The following is an 18,041-nucleotide window of genomic DNA, read 5'->3' as shown; positions in this document are numbered from 1 at the left end:
ATGTCCAAAATAGGCACATTTATAGGGTCAAAAAGAAGGTACATGATTGTCATTGGAAGGGTCAAGAAGTGGAAGAATAGGCAGGAACTACTAATGGGTACAGAGTTCTTTTTAGGGTAATGAAAATATTCTAAACTTAGATTGTGATGATGGTTGTACCTGTGATTATATATGGTATATGAATTATATCTCAATAAAGATTTCTTAAATAAAAGAGAATTTCCCAAACCTCATAAAAGATATCTGTAAGAATCTCAGATAACTTCATATTTAATAGGAAAAGACAGACTGCATTTTCCTATGATCAGGAAAAGAAAATGTGTGTCGGTTCAACCATATCTTCTCATCATTATGCTGGAGGTCCTAGCCAGTGCCATAACACAAGCAAACAGGCAAGCAAACAAATAAACAAATAAGTAAAATATTGAAAGGGAAGAAGTAAAAGGACATGATCCCAAAAATCCTACAAAGGAGCTACTGGAACTAATAGGTGAATTTAGCAAGGTTGCTAAATGCAAAGCAAATATATAAAGATCAAATGTACTTCAACATACAATCAATAAGCAATTGGAAAATAAAATTACAAGAACAATTCCATTTAAATAGAATCAAAAGATGAAACACCTAGAGATATATTTGATAAAAATGCATGTAAGATTCATGCACTAAAAAGTGTAAAAAGAAAATAAAGATATCCAAATGAATGGAATTAGATACCATGTTTCTGGATTGAAAGACTGAGTACGGTTAGGATATCATTTTTACTCAAATTGATAGAGATTCAATGCAATCTGAATCAAAATACCAGCAATTTTTTTCTGTAAATATTGTAAAGATCTAAGTAGACAGAGCAATTTTGAAAAGTTGTTCTTTTTTGAAGAACAAAGTTGGAGAACTTTTATATCTGACCAAGACTTATCATAAAGCTAAATTAAGACTTATTATAAAGCAAAAGACATTATGGTGTTGGCATAGGAAGAAAGGTATAAATAAATGGAACAGAATAGAGAACCTAGAAATAGAGTCACACATATATGGTGAACTGATTTTTGACAAAAGTGCCAATGTAACTAAAAGTGAAAAGTATACTCTTTTCAACAAAGGTGCTAGAACAACTGGATATCCATATACAGAAAAATCAATCTTGATATTTTTTTCACATTATACACACAGAAAAATCTCTAAATGGATTGTAGACATACATGAAAGCTAACATTATAAAACTTTTAGATGAAAACATATGGAAAAATTTTTGCAACTTTGTGGTAAGCAAATAAATGAGTGAATAAATAAAATGCACCATAAGGAAACATTTAATAGTGTTAATTATTATTATTACCATTTTCAGCAATAAAAAGGAGGGAAGTCCTTTGGCTAGGACACAAAAATCATATATATATATAAAAGCCTAAGCAACCATTACAACCGGTCACTGTGACAACACACTGACCACCAGGAGCCAGACGCTCAATGCAGGAGCTGCCCCCGGTGGTCAGTGCACTCCCACGGACAAACTCCCGTGGCTGGCCAACCTCCCATGGTCCCGCCCCCTGGCCCAATCGCTGGCCAGGCCCAGGGACCCCACCCATGCTTGAATTCGTGTACCGGGCCTCTAGCAAATCATAAGAAAAAACTTGATAAATTGAACTTTATCAAAATTAAAATTTTTACTCTTCAAAAATGTCATTAAGAGATGAAAAGGCAAGTCAAAAATTGGGAGAAAATATTTCTTGAATCTAAAACACACAAAGAAGCCTTATGGCTCAAAAATAACTTTAAAAAAGTAATCTACTTTTTAAAAATGGGCAGAAGATTTGAACAGCTACCTACAATCGCAGGTATATAAATAACTATTAAGCACATGAATAAATAGTAAACATCATTAGTTCCAAGGGAAATGAAATTAGAGCCACAATGAGATGCTATGACACATCCATATAAAAATGGCTGAAATTAAAGATTGATAAAACTGTGTTAGCATGTAATTCTCATATGTTACTGGTGGGAATGCAAAAAGCTAGAGCCACTTTGCAAACATTTGGCCAGTATCTTATAGAGTTAAACATATACTTATCATATGACCCAACAATTTTACAATTCTAGATCTTTCTTAGCATCTGGTTATATCAACTTTGGGTAGAAGTGACCCAAGTTTGGAATATATATGATGCAGAGGCTATGGCAAATGGTCTAACTTTTTGGCCAGAGGCCAAAAAATAGTCAAATGTTCAGCGCCTGGAAAGCAAGAGATTGGAAGATTAAGTACCATGAGATCTAAGATAAAGATATGTGGATATACAGATGGAAGTGAGTACACAGTATGAAGATCTATGTTTCACATGTCAGCACCCACAGGAAAGCATCCACCAGAGAAGAGACACTAACCAACCAAGTAGACAAAATGACTTGGACAGCGGACATCAGCGACCTGTCATTGACTCTATGGGCCCTTCCATCCTGGAAAAGCCTGAGATTTGTCCTACCAGCAATAAATAAATACTCCAGGTCTGAGTTTGCCTTTCCTGCCGGAAGAAGCTTGGCCCAAACCACTGAGGGCTAACAGAGGTCCACCAACACAGGATCCCCAAAACGACCACAAGAGCCACTACAGAGCAGGGAATTTGCCTGTCTTCTTTGGGGTCCACTATTTGTATCATCTCCCGCATCACCCACAAACAGCTAGCTTACTGGGAGGATTATCTGTAAATAGTCTTTCAAGGTCACTCTGAGTTCTTGGTTTGTATCCCCAAATTGGGCAGATTTGCCATAAGTCAAGCTTAGATTATTTATTTTTTTCAACAGCTGGTTGTAATGAGTTCCATATGGCCACAGGTGTCAGCTAAGGTACTTCTCCAGACATATGGGCTCCCTGTTGACTCAGCTTGCTTGTGAGCTCCGGTCCTGCTTGTGCTTAACCCCAGGTGTATCCCTGCCATCAGGTGTTGGATGGCTACTGGGCCTGCCTGACCTTATGACTTGGTGGGACTGACAGAAGTCAGGTCCACATGCATGGTCTGTTGGTCCATCACTACCGGGCCCAATCCCACCTTGAGTAGATAACATTTTCAGTTATTTCTGTTTTTTCATAAAGCAGTTTTACTATGCAAACTCTGTTTTCTGTTTTTCTGCAATTCTGAAACAACGTGCACAAAAGTGAAAGTCAAACAAAAGACATATTTTTTTAAAGGGTGCTGGTCCTCAGAAATCAAAAGATATAAAAATCCTAATTTCGCCTCATGTTTGAATTGTAATCTTGTGCTTTGTTCCTGTTAATTTTGTTCTTAAAATTGAAAACAAAGGTTAAACTCAACTATGCAAAGATTTCCATTGTTTTGCTTTATCATTTATATTTTTGTCTCTATTTTATTAAGCATATGAAAGGGCCCATGATTAATACTAACACTTCTACTTTTCATTAAAATTGGGACAAAGATAAAAATAAAATAGTCTGCCGTAACCGGTTTGGCTCAGTGGATAGAGCGTCGGCCTGCGGACTAAAAGGTCCCAGGTTCGATTCCGGTCAAGGACATGTACCTTGGTTGCAGGCACATCCCCAGTTAGGAGGTGTGCAGGAGGCAGCTGATCAATGTTTCTCTCTCATTGATGTTTCTAACTCTCTATCTCTCTCTCTTCCTCTCTGTAAAAGGTCAATAAAATATATCTCTTTAATAAATAAATAAAATAGTCAACTAATTGTCCAATTCAACATATAGACAAAAGCACCCAGTATTCTCACACCAAAGCTTAATATTTACTTATCAGTGAATGTACAAAAATCTCAATTCAATATAAAGAAGGGTTTAGGCATTTAACTTTGTATGTATAAGTAAAGGTTGTCCAAAAAGTCAAATACTAAAATCTAATACCACTTATATTAAATTCAATTGAACATTTTAATGGAATACTAACCTAATAAAAATGGCACTGGACAAGCCATAACGCCTACACATGACAAGCCTCTCTGGTGGACAGTGGCTATGAGCGGTTTCTTAGATGTAGGTACCGGGGCAGTGAGTCCTGCAGCACCTGCCCAGGTCCCTGAGGCCTCACCACTTCAGTGAGCTGAACCTTCTTCATTGCTGATCTTCGAAGGTTCAGCTGCATCTCTTGGCCTGAGGATGTGAACACTGAAATATGGAAAAATGAACACCCCTCCTCTGTCTCCCTCCCAGCATCCTTCAAACAGTGACAAAGCGGAGCTGACATGTAAATACCCCAGTTCCCTAACCCTTTATTGGGATAACAGTGGGGCCCGAGTTTTATGCCATTTTTCCAGATTTCTCTGTGGAATTCAACTCCTGTCATCCACAGTGCTTGATAATGCACCCTTACTAGCTGCCTTTCCTTCTGTGTCCCACTTCCTCATCCCCAACTAGTGCTTCCTACACTCCCGACGTAACTGAGTGCACTTGAATCCCCAGGGTGTCCTGGCGTCATTTGACTCTACCTCCACAGCTACAGCTAATTGGAACAGCAATTGTCTGTCCAGTGACCTCTAAAGTGACCTGCTTTGAGACCTAGCTGGACACTGAATATTGAATAATTTTTCATCTAATTACTAAAATTCTGTGGCATACAGAAAATATAGTTTTGGCTGATCCAAGAAAAAAAAATAGGTATAATTTTGATTCATTCACATTGATGGCTATTGTTGTGTTGGCTGTTGTCATTTTTTAATTTAATGATCTAAGAGAAAAGAAGTCAGTGCCCCTGACTAAATAGTCAGGTATTACATATTTTAAAACTTCTTGTGGTACACCAGTGTGCCATAGCACACCAGTTGAAAATCGCTGGCATAGACTGATGAACCCAACCAATCCCCTCTTGGGATATTTCAATGTGAAATACTTGGGGACAGAATTATTCATGGCAACAGAAACAGAGACACACTGGTGAGCAATAAGACGATAAGCGCAAAACATCTTCAACTATGGAAACCCACGTTTTTTACATGTTTCAAGACGGTTAATTTTATCGTGAATGAACCTGGAATTGAAACCAGTATCTTCTGCCTTTAAAGTATCTGTCAACTCTCCAGATGTTCTTCTCTGTAAGGCAACAATATCTTACATGAATTTCAAATAGATTATTCGGGTATTATCACATCCTTATTTGTTCTATATCTCAAATTCCAAATTGCATCTGGTTATAGGAGGTATAACTTCTATCTTCCCTGAGTCACACCTTAAGTCATTACTAAAAACACAGTTCTACAGTTTGAGACTGAAAAGAGATTTTCGGTTTGTCTTAATGCCAATGATAAAATTATTTAAAAGCTTTTTAAGCCCAATACAGATAACATTATGTTTAATAATGCATTAGAACTTTGAAGAATGTTAATAGCCATTGTCTTGTGTTCTCTATACTTGAACCCATGAGATAAGGAGGGTAGATACTATTATCTTACAACTGAAGGATGAGAAAACGGGGATACTAAATGTTTACTTAACCTCAACAAAGTTCAGATGAGCTGTTGGTAAGGCCAGGACCTCAGTCTCCTGGCCTGGTACACTTTGTCCTCCATCACTGTGATGTCAAGTTTTCTGTAATCTTTTTTTTTTTTAATTCTAAAATTGGGAGTCCCTTGAAGGCAGGGGCCCCATCTTCCAATCTAATGGCTTAGAACAATGTGATCCACATGCAATGCCCCGAATGGATATTCATTTATGATCATTTAAATTGTTTCTAACAAGCCCAGAATGTTTTAAAAGAGTCTTTGGACAAGAAGTAATCCTTGAAACTCACATCAGTGTTAATTGAGAGTGGATTTGATTTTTTTTTTTTTTTTAAATATATTTTATTGATTTTTTACAGAGAGGAAGGGAGAGAGAGAGAGAGTCAGAAACATCGATGAGAGAGAAACATCGATCAGCCGCCTCCTGCACATCCCCCACTGGGGATGTGCCCGCAACCCAGGTACATGCCCTTGACCGGAATCGAACCTGGGACCTTTCAGTCCGCAGGCTGATGCTCTATCCACTGAGCCAAACCAGTCTCGGCGGATTTGATTTTTTTTACGTAAAAAATTCCCCCAAGACCAGTCAGTGTTAATTGAGAGTGGATTTGATTTTTTTTACGTAAAAAATTCCCCGAAGACCAATCTCTCTACACATATGCTCAATCTAATACTTTCTTTAAAAAAAAAGAATAAAAGAAAAACTAGAAAAGCAATTTTGAAAATGAAATAAGGCTTTTAAGATTTCTTCTTAATTCTGGCATCATTGTGTCCCACTTTGTCCCATAATTACTGCTAGACTAATGAAGATTATAATGACTAGAAGTATTATTTTTAAAGTTCTATTAAAGAAATGTGCATCACAGTTTACTATGACTTCATAGTTCAGAGCCTATGTGTTCTTTTTGGAACATAAACTTGAAGTTTTCATTTGCTATATTTAAATAGATAACATTTTATTTCTATACCCATTAAACAATGGAGAAATGGCATGATTTCTACCAGTGCTTCCTTTTAAGGAATATGTTTGTGAATTGAAGCACATGGCCTCCTATTCCTGTATCATGCTTAACTCAGGACAGAGACTTCTGACTGAGCTGTGAGGTAGGTGACCTTTATTTCTAGCAAACAGTGGCATGGGAGCTTAGGAATCTCATAATTATACCCTGAGGACCAGCTCCAAAACCAGCTTCCAAGAAGGTCTCTGGAGTGTCATTTCAATGACAGGGTAGCCAGAGCCGGTGCTTCCTTAAACAACAGCTGAATCTTCTCATTGCTCTTGGAGGCTTATGGGCACGTACCCATCTGATATTTAGTCTCCAGATTCTTCAATATTTATCACCAGCAGTTTAAATTGTATTTTCAAAAGCCTAATCCACTCATCTGGTAAAATTCAAAATTCTTTGCATCTTAAGCATAGTCCGTGTATCTTTTGAGGCAGTGTTTCTCACCGTCTTCACCGAGTGGAGATTGCTTGCTCTTCCTCACCAAGGTTACCTTTCAAGCCACTGTGGAAATTTTTGAATGTGTTTGGGTTTAAGCTGTCAAAGTATATTCCTGGGGTCACAAATCATTCCTTTTCCCTACTCCTGGACAATTTCTAGAGCTCAGAACGAGCTGCATTTTGAGCTGAGAATTTTTGAATTAACATTGATTTTCAATATGGGCTTAGGATCCTGATAACTGAGAACAAATTCATTTGTGAGGGTTATCGGCAGCCTCTGACAATATTGTTTCTTGAGAAAGGCTGATGATAGCATATTTGATGTGAATCTGATTCATAAAATTCTGAACTTCTTGCCAGGTGGATATTTGCTCTACTTGAACGTTCATCTGCTGGTGATGGTGGAGAGCCCCTCCCCCCCCCCCATCCCAGCCAGGGGACAGGCATGTGCCCAGCCTCTCTCTAGACTTCGAATGCTGAGTCGGAATAACATTATTTTGAGAGAGTGCAAGATTGTCTCACGAACAGAAGCATGTGAGCCAGATCATTCCCACACTGTGACCTTAATTGTGGCTTCTGTTGCCCAGAGGGCTCTTGCCCACTCTTTAAGCCTATTTCTCAAGCTTCCCATTAATTCTCTTCACCCTGATCTCCTTCCAACCTTGCCCCCTCCTTCTGTTTAAAGAAGTGTGTTGTTTTCTGCTGCTTATAAAAAAGAACCCTGGCTTAAATTTATCAGTCAGGATCCTGGGAGAAAAGAGAATTCCAGATGATTCACCAGATGAGATTTTAATGAAATGAGAAGTTACAGAGGTGTGAGAAGGGACAGAGGAACCAATAAATTGTGTTGAGGCACCCAGAGATTATCACCATTACCACCTCTAGGCCTGAAGGAGAAAGGAGAGAAAATGGTATTACTAGAGGCCAGGAAAGAAGAAGGGACTGCTCAGTGCCGAGCAGAGATGGGAATACTCCAACTTTTCCTTCCTCTTCCCCCCAACACTTCTGTCTGTGCCTCCCATTGGCTGAACTCTTGCAGAAACCCGTTGACAAGGAAGAGTGGGTGAAGCAGTATGCATGGGGTAAACCTCCCAGGGCACACAGCCTGCAGAGAGAAGGACAGAATGTGGATCTGAGTCAGGGGGTATCAGAAAACAAACAGAATAAGCAACACAATAATATTTCACCTAATTATGGGCATAAAATATCCGAACATTGTCATCCATGCTTATGATACTGTTAGTAATTTTTATTTTATTTACCAAAAGTTGTGACAGAACATTTTCTGAAATCGATACCAAAAATAAATTGAAAGCATCTTTATGATGTACTACCATTATTAGAATATTATTTTGACACCCAATTTTTAAAAATAATTTTGTTTCATATTATTTATTTTCCATCCCAAACTTATATTTTGAGATCATACCAAGTGAATTTACATAAATTTTATTAAATAATTCTAAAAATGTAAAACAGATAAACTGTGTATGTGATGTAATGTGGTTTTTAAAGAAAAAATAAAATTACTAATATTGATTTAGCTCAATTGATTTTTAGTAAAGCTGAAGTTATATGGTACAGCCAAGTGATGGGACCTTATACATATCAAAAAGAAAGAACTTACTACAATAGTAACATTAGTCAAAGTAGAATTCAGGGCAAGAAAGACATTAAATAGGATAATTACATAATAACCAGAGGACATTTTATATTAATGAAGGGCACAATCAACAAAGAAATTAACACTCATAAAATTATATGTTTCAAATAAAATATATAAGTAAAAAGGTAAATAACACAGTAAATGTAGTGACTTAAATGTCTGTGTTGTATTAATCACAAAATTATGAAATTGAAGTGATAAATAATTTAATTAATAAGGTTGATTTAGTGACTACAAACTGAACTCAGAACTCAACAAGCATGTATTTTTTATGTAAAGACCCATGGAAACTTTATAAAAATGATCATGGATTAGGTCATAAAGAAATCTTCAGTGAATTCCAACAAAACAGGAAACATAAAAGACATTTTGTTACACAAATCTTCATAACTAGAAATTAATTTCAAAAGTATAAACTTAAAAACAAACATTTTGGGATGAAAAAATAAACCACTAAAATATAGCTCTTGGCCTTACCTGTGTAGCTCAGCAGTTGAGCATTGACCCCGGAACCAAGAGGCCACCGGTTCAATTCCGGGTGGGGGCACATGCACAGGTTGCGGGTTCCGTCCTCTGTAGGGAGTGTGTACAAGGCAGCCGCTCAATGCTGTTTCTCTCTCATCAATGTTTTTATCTCTCTATCCCTCTCCATTACTCTCTCTCTCAAAACAGAAATCAATAGAAACATATTTAAAAATATATATAGTTCTTGGAACAAATCTGAAAGTAGAAAGTTCTAAGAAAAGAGCAATAATGAGAATATGATATAACAGTATCAGTGGAACATGGCTAATGCAAGAAAAAAAGTGAACTATTTAATTCAAGAAATCAAGAGGCCCTGGCCATGAAGCTCAGTTGGTTAGAGAATCGTCCAGATACACTACACCAAGGTTTTGTGTTTAATCCCTGGTCAAGGCACATATAAGAATCAACCAATGAATGCATAAGTAAGTGGAACAACAAATCAAATGTCTCTCTCTCTCTCTCTCTCTCTCTCTCTCCTTCTTTCTCTGTGATTAACAGAGGAACTTACATGCATACATGCATAACATGGACACAGACAATAGAGTTGTGAAGGCCTGGGAGGGGCAGAGATAAGTGGAGAGGATCAATAGGAAAAAAACAAAGGGAACATCTGCAATACTTTCAATAGTAAAAATAATTTTTTAAAAAAGAGTAAATAGATAAACTTAAGAATGGCTTATTCATTGAGGGAAATAAATACAGTAAAATAGACACCCCTTTACTTGGTGTATCAAAAGATAGACAAAACATAAAGAGGATATATACAACTCAAAGCAAAGTATTTTCAAATCTCAAAGAAATAAATTACCTTCTAGAAAAACGCAAATGACCAATATTGACTCAGGAAAGACAGATGATTTGAACTGACCACTAATATGGAGGATATATGAAAGACTATCAAAATCATATCTATAAGAAAAGCATAGGGTCCAGATAGCCAAATGAGCAAGTTTTTTGAACCTTAAGGAAAACACAATTTCTATGCTACCTGAACCATTTTGGAGCATAGAAAAAATATGGATATTTTCCAAATCCAAATTCTTAAATCTAAATTTTACTACTGAAATAGGGGATGGATGGATGGAGAGGTGGAAGGGCAGGCAGGTGGGTGGATGGATAGATAGCTTTCATTCTTGAATATAGATTTTTAAATTATGCATAATCTGACCACTTCTTACTACTTCTGCAATAACCACCTGACTCTTCAATTGTTGAATAATCTCCTAACTGGCCTCTCTGCTTCTGCCCTTGCACTCTGTACCTCATTCTTCACACAGCTACCAGAGATATCTTTTTAAAACATATATTATAGCATGCCATTCCTCCGCTCATATCCCTCCAATAACTTGCTATTGTCTTTGAGTAAAAACCAAAGTTCTTACAATGGTCTGTAAGTGTTTGCATGATCTGCCCCCACACATGTATCTTACCTCTCTGACCTTTCCTCCTAATGCTCTCCTTCGTTGCTCAGTTCCAGTGTCCCCAGTCTCCTTTTAGCTCCTCGGGTAAGACCGGCACACCACCACCACCTCAGGATCTTCGCACTTACTAATCCCTCTTCCTGAAAGTTCTTACCCCAAATTAAATTCTTACTCTCTGACCTCCTTCGGATGTCTACTCAAATGCCACCTTCTTGGTAGATCCTCAGAGGCTCTACTACAGACACATTTAGCTTGCCTGCTTTATTTTTCTTCATTGCAATTATTGCCATCTGACCTACCACATACTTTATTCATATATAGAATATATTATCTATCTGGTCCCCATTAAAATATAAGCTCCAGTCCTAGCCAGTTTGGCACAGTGGATAGAGCATCAGCCTGTGGACTGAAAGGTCCCAGGTTAGATTCCAGTCAAAGGCAAATGCCCACGTTTTAGGCTCAATCCCCAGCAGGAGGGTTGTGCAGGAGGCAGCCAATCAATTATTCTGTCTCATCACTGATGTTTCTATCTTTCTCTCCCTCTCCCTTCCTCTCTGAAATCAATAAAAGTATATTTTTAAATATATATATATATATTTATGCTCCACAGGGGCAAGATTTACATGTTTACTCTTGTATCCCCAACACTTAGTACAGTGCCTGACACATAATAGGTTCTCAGTAAAAACTTGAGCAAGGTAAAAAAAAATCAGAAAAAAAAGAAAGAGAAAAAGAAAGAAGGAAAAGAATAAGCATTCCCCACAAAAATGAGCAATTTGATTTAAAAAAAAAGAAAAAATACAGATATTCAATAAATGTATGAAAAAAATTGAACTTACTAGTAAATTTTAAAAATATAAAATCAGGCAGTGAGATTGCACTTATTACCTATTAAATTACAAAACAAAAACAACAGTCAGTGTTGAGAAAAATGAGGAGCAAAGTATCTTACCAAACGCTGCTTCTTGTGCTTAAATTGACAACCAATCCAGAGGGCAGTTTGGCAATACATGTGGAAAGGCTTTTAAAAGTATTCCTGACTCTTTTGTCTGAATTTCTTAAAAATTTGTCCTAAGGAAGTTAGGTAAAAATATTCACAAAGTTTTGGCTACAAAGACAGTTATCACTACCTACTTTATAATAATATCAACTATGAAGAGATAAAAATTAACATGTATTCCTATTCTTTTCCCACCTGTTATGGGAAAATTTTGTCTTTGTCACCTGTATACTGGTCTTTAGAGACCAGAATCTGAAAAATGGGTAGAAACAGAACTGGAAAAGGAAACATGCTGATTTCAAAAGACTGGCCGATTTTTTTTTTTTGGAGGGGGGGATTTTTCTTATTTTCTAATTTACTAAAAACTGGGTTTTTGGTAAACAATTACAAAACTAGTTTTTAAAAGAAGAAAATTAAATGCCACCACTGTTGTGGAAATATGAAACAGTAATTTGGTGGTGAAATTCAATGGAATATTTTCAATTTAGGAATTAACCCAGAATTCAGGCAGTGAGATTGCACTTATTACCTATTAACTACAAGAATTTTTTTTTTTAAATGGGGGCTTTTGGTTCAAAATGGTAACTGAGCACATGTGTTTTACAACTCAGTCTCCTAAGGTAAAATTAAAATAAGAATGGATTTTTTAAAAATAAGTATAATCCCTCAAGAAGAAAGGAAAAGTAGAGGGAGAAGTTTTTAGCTGACAGGAAATTGTTTCACATTTCTGATGAAAAGATGATGGAACAGTGTTTACTGATGAAGACAAAAGGGAAGCCCCACTTCAGGACACATACTGAAGGAAGCGCATCCGAGGAACCCAGGAGAGGTGCAGCCAAACAGGACTGAAAATGGGGGCTGAAGACTCCGGCTGAACATTGAGGAATCATTTCTAGATGATTATGCCTAACGATGAACCCATCCCTACTTGTGGAAGAGCTTACCGTCAGGCACTTCATGCAAAGCAAAGTAATTTGACGGTTCTTCTCTAAAGAAGTTGGGCTGATGATCTAGGAAGAACTAGAGTGTCATGTACAAAAAAAATGATTAGCAGATCGGTACCAGAGTCTCATTAGCAACTCAAAAATTTGAAAGAATGCTTCGATATTTTAAGAGAATATTTTCTCGTAAAAATGAGAGAGAGAGAGAGAGAGAGAGAGAGAGAGAGAGAGAGAGAGAGAGAGAGAGAGAGAGAGAGAGAGAGAATTATATTGATGGAAATGGCACATATAGAGAGTGGCAAATCTGAAATTTGTAGGGTGGGCCAGCAGTCCAGAAAAGTTGGGCAGGAGTTGATGCTGCAACTTTTAGGCAAAGGGGTTTTTTTGCTTTTAAGACCATTCACTCTTGGATAAGGCCTATTCACATTATCAAGGGTAATCTTTACTTAAAGTAACTGTAAATGTTAAGGACATCTACAAAGTACCCACAATATACCTTCACAGCAATACATAGATTTGGTTTTGTCTAAATAACTGGATACTATATTCCAGCCAAGTTGGCAAAATTAACAGGAGCGTACTTTAGCCTCCTTAGGACATTGTGTGTGAGTGTGAGTGTGAGTGTGAGTGTGAGTGTGAGTGTGAGTGTGAGTGTGTGTGTGTGTGTTAAATACATGAAACATAAAATTTACCATATCAATGATTGAGGGTTATAATTTCTCTACATCTTTGCCAGCACTTGTTATTTCCCACCCCACTCCCAATCATCATCCTAATCACTAGGACCTAGTGGTTGTGAAGTGGTATTGCATTGTAGTTTTAATTTTGATTTTCATTCCCTAATAACTGATGACATTGGTTATCTTTTTGGCCACTAGTATATCATCTTTGAAGAAATGCCTATTCAAGGCCTTTGCTCATTTTTTAATTAGATTTTTATAAAACTTTTATAGTTTTACCTCTTATTTTAGGTCTTTAATTTATTGTGAGTTCATTTTCTATATCTAAAGTGAGGTAAGTGTTCAACTTCATTATTTTCAAATGGATATCCAGCTGTCCTAGGATCATTTGTTGAAGAAACTATTCTTTCTCATTAAGTTGTCTTAACACCTTTGTTAACATCAATTGACCGTAGACTGGTGGGTTTATTTCTAGACTCACAATTATATTTCACTATCTATATGTTATCCCTATACCAGTATCATATGGTTTTGATTATTGTAGTTTGTAATAAGTTTTTAAATTAGGAAGTGGGAGAGCTCCAGTTCTGTTCTTTTCAATATTGTTTTAGCTATTTAGGGTCGTTTGCACTTCAATATGAATTTGAGGTTCTGAGGGAAAAAAGGTTATTGTAATTTTGATAGACATTGCTTTAAATCTGTAGATTACTTTAGATAGTACTGCCATTTTAGCAATTTTAAGTCTTATAATTCATGAGTACATTATCTCTATTTATGTAGGTCTTCTTTAACTTCTTTTAGGAATATTTTGTCATTTTCAGTGTACATGCCTTTCATCTACTTAGTTAAATTTATTATTAAGTATTTTATTCTTTTGAATGCTGTTATAAATTGAATTGTAGTCCTGATTGTTTTTGGATTATACATTGCTAGCATATAAAAATAAAACTGAATTTTGTGTGTTGGTCTTGTAACTTGCAGTTTCACCGAATTCATTTATTAGTGCTAATAGTTTTGAAGAATTCTTTAGAATTTTCTGTATATGAGATCATGTCATCTGTGAATAGTTTTACTTCTTCTTTGCCATCTGAATGCCTTTTACTTCATTTTCTTGCCTAAATTCTCTGGCTAAAACTTCCAGCACAAAGTTGAATAAAAAAGCTCACAATGTTGTCTTATGCCTGGTCTTGGGGAGAAAGCTTTCAGTTTTTCACCACTGAGAAGATGTTAGCTGTGGGATTTTCATAACTTTCTTTTATCATTTTGTGGAAGTTTCAAGGGAATTTTTTTTTTTGCAACTTCAAATTCAACACTCAGCTCTCTATCAGAAGTGAGAGCGGAATATATTTTCAAACTTGTAATGTCTCAGAACATTTGCATCACATTAATCTTTTCATAGGCAGTTGCTTGAAAATGTCCTACAGCAAAACAAGATACACAGTCATCAAAAGGAAGACGTGGGATACAAATATAGTAGCTCCATCAAATCCAGGGGCTCAATTAAAAAAAGTCTAGAACGACATTAGGTCTAGAAAGCAATTAGTCCAAATTTTAATACTTTTAAGATCAAAGGATTCTAAGAGAGAGCTCTATGATAAGGGTTGGGAGTGGAGACAAGTATGAAAATATTTGTCCACAAATGAAGAAACTAGTCAAATTAAAACATAAAGTCTAGAGCTTAAAGAAGAAAGAAATTGATTCCAAGTAATAAAGAGTAGGAAAGAGGCTATTTAGATACATAGTGAGGAAAGCAACATTAAAAAACTAGTTGGATGGGTGAAAAGGTGAAGGGATTAACCAAACAACAACAACTCAGAAACACACACACATAAATACACAGAGGAAACTGTCTGAACTAAATATCATGAAACAAACTAACGTGGAAATATTTTAAGTAATCAGTGACCTTTACTTGAATTTAACCCAAAAACTGTCCTTGAAATGTCACCAGAGTTGTGAAATTGTACCATTGGGAAATCTTTAAGTGATGAGTATTTACATACTCATAATAAATTTAAAGCTGCTTATTGCTTTTCAGTGTTCATAAAGAACTTCAAAGGAAGCTTTAATCATGGTTATAGAACAGAATGAAAATATAACCAACAGTCTAATGGGGAGACAAAAGAAAATGTTTTGGATTATCCCGTAAGCAAGATTTTCCCCCCCCCAGCTGTCTCTTAGGTTGAGTTCTTTATGGGAATGGAGTCTACCAACAGAGTCTCCCAGATGTGTGGGAGGAAAAGGCAGCTTTATAAGGCAATGTGAGGATGGTGGCATGAAGTCCTAAAAAGGGTAGGAAGGACACTTTTCAAAAGCAGAGGTTAAAGAGAAGGAGGAAAAAAAGGAGGATGTCCTGTCATCATTTAGGGAAGAAAGATAGAAGTAGTGATCATTAGTATAATTGAGGTGGGGCAAAGAAAGTTACAGGAGAATTTGTCAAATTAACTTTGAAAGTTCCATCTCTATTTAACTAGTTTCTAACTTTTGCCTTAAAATCAAGAATGATATATCACATCCAATTTACTTTAAGCATAAATTTGAATCCATGAATAAAGTTTTTCATTTTTGCAGACACCACACCCTTTTCCTGTCTCTAGTTCTGTTCAATTTTGTTCCCTCAGACAATTGTGCCATTATGATCATGGAAACCATTCCTTGCATTCTTGGCATTAACTTTTGGTCTTCTTGGTATCTATAACTCCTACTAGTATGAATGGGCATGACATCAGTATCAAAGGGTCATTTAGTTTGGTGTAGACCATGTGATGTGCTCATAATGAATTATTTTCAGTGCATGTAATATATACAACTCAAAGCTTATACAGAGTATAAATAGTTCTCGAACACATTCTGTCCTTTTTTGAAAAGCAATGCTGTCTTTGTATGCATAAATCCAATGATTCCTTCTAGCCATTTTGGATGTATTATATGTGATTTCACCAGAAAAGAAAAGTGGAAAGTTAAGCAATTACCAAATGAATGTATTTAATGGAGACAGTCCGTCTGGACCACATAAATAATAAAACATTTTCTTAGAACCCCTTTTTGAAACTTGAATTATCAACACAGACACCTCAATCCCTGAGTTATTTGTATATGTGCTGCCAATTACTTGAAATGGGGATATTAAATGGCAATATTTTGCCTGTTTTTATAGAAAAAGAAGAAATCGACCCTGCTTAAATAAATGTTAAGACTTTTAAGGTAGACACTGCCACATTTAAATTATTTTCAATGTGGAGTGATGTATCATAAGCTCTAGCTGAATTATGAAGATTGTTGCTCTTCCCATGTGCCGCCTTCAAATACAATTTTTCCTAACAAAACTAGAAGCGGAGAAAGAAGGGGAATAGACTCCCTTAGAGATTTCAGTCACTTATCTTAAATGGTCTTTTACATACATATGTACTTATAGTTAAGAACTCTGGAGCTGAGAGTACAGATGTGTAAAATACATAAATTAGCACCTTGACTCAAAAGCCAAGGTATGTTTTTTAAAAGTACTGAAACATGGATAAGCAGACCCTCCTATTCTTGCAGTTGCTTAGGGTGATCCCATGGGAAGCAGAAGGGAAGAATACTTCATTTTCCACTCTCTCCAGCCCTCTTGTTCTGTCCTGGGCAAAGGTTGCTCATTGGAACTATCCCAATAGGCATGTTACATCTGAGAATGAGGAGGAAGCTGCCGAGAACTGGGCTTTGGTAGCTTCATGTGCTCTGGAGCCTGGCATGGATGCTATGAATACTGAGATGACGTCAATGATAAAAGATAATATAGAAAATCACTAAGAATTCATTGCAAGACAAGGTCAAGAAAATATTCATCTGAACAAAGACCTATTACCTGTTTTTAGGATTGATTGACAAAATAGTGTAATTGAGAAATCTCTACCATAATGTATTGATCTCTTCCTTGTTTCATGGGGACTTCAGTCCTTCCTCGGTGTGTGTGACCATCTTCATGTCCTACCCCCAGCATGACCCTTCCTGATATTTACCCTATGATCTCTAAATCAATGGATTTGCTATTTCTCCCATCTGTATTCTCTGATATTCATGAGAGGACCATGTACTTCAACCTCCGAAGTTCTCCACCTCAAAAATCTCCCATCTAAAATTCCCATGATAGATGAGCCTCCAATTTGACATCTCCCCATCCATCCGTTGAACTCCGTGTACATTTGTATATCACTGAAACGGAAATACCCGAGCCACCACATTTTCAACTTTCTCTTCATCTTACTATCATGTCCATCCTGGCAGCCATTTATTTTTTTTATTTTTTTTAAAAATATATATATTTTTATTGATTTTTTACAGAGAGGAAGGGAGAGGGAGAGAGTTAGAACTGAGCCAAACCGATTAGGGCCTGGCAGCCATTTAAAAAGTATCACTTAGTAGCCTTTAGAGAGAGATTCCCACGGTTGAAAGATGTTTGTTTTTTAAATCAGTTGCTGCAAATGATGAAAAGGTAGGCTTTTCCCTCTTCAAGTCCACCCCTTCCAAATAGTTGTATCCAAAAAAGTGAGTTTTCCCCACTCACCGAACCTATCCCCTGTTAAAACAGAAACAGGGATGAATGTTCCACTCCGCAATACATGTAAAATTTGTACAAAAATATCTTCTATGAAAATGATTTGTAAACTGCAGACTTAATACCCGGGAGATCTCTTGAGAATGTGAATCTATCCTTCAGGTTGTGGGATGTTTGTTTGTTTGTTTGTTTTCTCCAAATAAATTTGATCTTTAAAGCTAGAGTAAATAAATAAATGTGTCACTTAAAAATATCCTTTCTTTTTACTACTTATTGAAACAAAACATGCTCACGAGCAGCTCATTCTTCAGCTGCGCACGATTCCATAGTACAGATACATCTTTACAATGGCTGACAATTTCAGCAATGCGTTCA

Source organism: Myotis davidii, unplaced genomic scaffold, assembly GCF_000327345.1.
Source record: "Myotis davidii unplaced genomic scaffold, ASM32734v1 scaffold59, whole genome shotgun sequence".
NCBI classification, from domain to species: domain Eukaryota; kingdom Metazoa; phylum Chordata; class Mammalia; order Chiroptera; family Vespertilionidae; genus Myotis; species Myotis davidii.
This window is presented reverse-complemented; position numbering follows the sequence as displayed.